Genomic DNA, 2,519 nt, shown 5'->3' on the forward strand with positions numbered 1-2,519 from the left:
GTGTGTTCCAGGATCTCTGGATGTTTGACTTTTAATTATAGCTAATTTTATTCTTCCAAAACACATTCACTTCATTATTATCAAAATCCGGACTTCTCGTTCTGCAGAAATTGCACTGGGACATTGAAAAGTGCCGTGGAAATAAATGATCCATTGCAACAGGTGAAAATGCTTTTGCAATTGTGCACTGTTTGGTTAGGAGGTATTTTTGTTCTATAAGACTTTCTGCCTGGGTTTTCGGCTGTTTTTCCTATCCTCATAAAAGCAGAAAATCTGACATTACCAGGTTTCCTTGTTGCAGCAAGCAGGTCCAGCACTGGAAGTGAATGTGGGATTTACCCTATAATACATTTGTTCTGCAAGCATATACTTTTTCCTGCAAATGCATTTGTAGGAACATGCAAAGGGATGTGCCTTTCTATTGAACTTTGATAAAACATGCCAATAAATGATAAAGTCCAGTGACACAGACAGGAACTGAAATTAAAATAATGTGTCGCAACTCTTGTGTTTTGAATTCAGTGACATTCACTAGCTCATTCATCTCTAGCTAAAAATAAGTTATCTTTAGTTTCTAGCTAAAATAAGTTACCTGAATCTGAGTTAATCATCTAGGCTTTTTTTTTTCCTTTACAGAGGCAATAAGAAATGAATACTTCCAGAGTATACTCAACCCATATTTCTTCAGCAGCTGTTTTGTGATAGGATTGGCACCATTCAGCCTAGTTAAGTGTTTGCAGACACTTACCTCTCTCAGGGACTACAGGAGAACTTGGACAAATTTTTTAGGTTGGAACCTTCCCCTAACAAGAGAGGCCATTCCAAAAAATTAGTTTAGTGCTTAATTTTTGTTTTAATTTGATTAGACATGAACCCTTTACCATCAGCCTGTGCAACATCAGCAAAAGCAACAATGAAAATAATTTTTCAAGGCTGTCCATCAATTCTTGGGAAATTCTCCTTTACAGCCAGCTTTTTCACTGATTTGAAATATCATGTAGTACAAGTGATTTGTCCTTTCTGCCTCAATTTTTGATCCATACAGAGATGAATGAACAAGTTCCAAGCATCAATTCCTTACTGCTTGAAAGAAGCCTGAACTCCTTGATGAAGAAAATAAAACTTGCGATTATGATTACTGTTCCCACTGCAGTACAGCAGAAGCAGTGGTCATAAACCAGCTTCTATTCACTGAGATGCACAGAAAAATTGAGCTAAAGGAGCCCTTCAGATTAATTTCAGACCATAACCTCTGCGTGTGTGGTGGGTGCTCAGTACCTTGAAGAATGCCAGGATGAGTTACATGCACAACTGCTGTGGGGCCCAGGGTTGCAGGGCAGGAACTGCCTTTGTAGCAGCCATGTAATAACATTGCAGAGGAAAAAAAGAATTAGGGACTTGCATGCCTTAGTATTATTTACTGGGCTTATAATACTGTGAACTTCCGTGATGTAAGGAAGACCAGAACTGGTAGGAAAGCCCACACATGATTTGGAGGATGCAGCAGGAGACACCTGAATGAAAAGTGGTCTTAATCCTTATTAATTATTCAGCAATCATGTAGGGGAAAACTAGGGTCTTTTCTAGGTGTTACAAGCTGATCACCAAAAAATGCCCAAAACTAATCGAAAGCTGTAGCTGCTTTTGAAGGGATTGAAGAGATTCAATCCCTTGCTCCCAGTGAGTTTGTTATGCAAGAACTTGATCATCCAAACGCGGACTGATCGATGCCATTAACTCCAGTTAAATACACCTGAAGTTGCACATGAAAATAAGGGCAAGACATCATCCTACAATACATCCTCTGTATTTCGGTGTGGTTTGTCTATGCGCTCATCCTCACTGAGCTAAGATTGTTCATGAAGAAAAGATTTTTGTGGGAGTGTTTGTAGGAGGGAGATGCAAGTGCAGGGACAAAAGGATGAAAGCAAACAAGAAGCAAAATAAAAAAACAGTATGTGGAAGCTGACCGAAGCCTTGTGTTTCAGAGAAGATGGTGGGGTTATGTCTTGTTGAATTGTCATTTAATGTCCTGGGGGGTGTGGAATATCTTTATGAAATTACCAGTTTTCTTTTTGGGAATCTGAAAAATTCCTTCAATGATCACTTTGGATGTACAGCAGAAGAGTCGGCAGCAATCCCTTTAAATATGCCTGAGATACAAATACGGTGGAAAACCCCCAAAATATGTGTGTCTTCCTCTTTCCAGGGGCACTGGCTGAGCGAGCTCTCTGGGAGGAGCCCGCGTGGAAAAAATCCATGCGCAGACCAGAAGAAAATTTCTGTTTGAAGCTTAAATCGGGCGATGCAGTTTGACTTCACCCAGGATTTTTTCCCCCCAGTCTCTTTGTAAGAAGTGGGGACAAACAGGAGCTGGAGAGCGCCCCCAGAGCGGCTTCCCCGAGGCGAGGCAGCCGCATCCCAGGGGCCAGGCTCCATCTAGTGACCCGGCCAGGGATGGCCGGGCCGGGATCCAGCCGGGAGCCGCGCCGGGACAGCCGCAGCCGCCGGGACCTGGC

Source organism: Geospiza fortis, unplaced genomic scaffold, assembly GCF_000277835.1.
Source record: "Geospiza fortis unplaced genomic scaffold, GeoFor_1.0 scaffold590, whole genome shotgun sequence".
NCBI classification, from domain to species: domain Eukaryota; kingdom Metazoa; phylum Chordata; class Aves; order Passeriformes; family Thraupidae; genus Geospiza; species Geospiza fortis.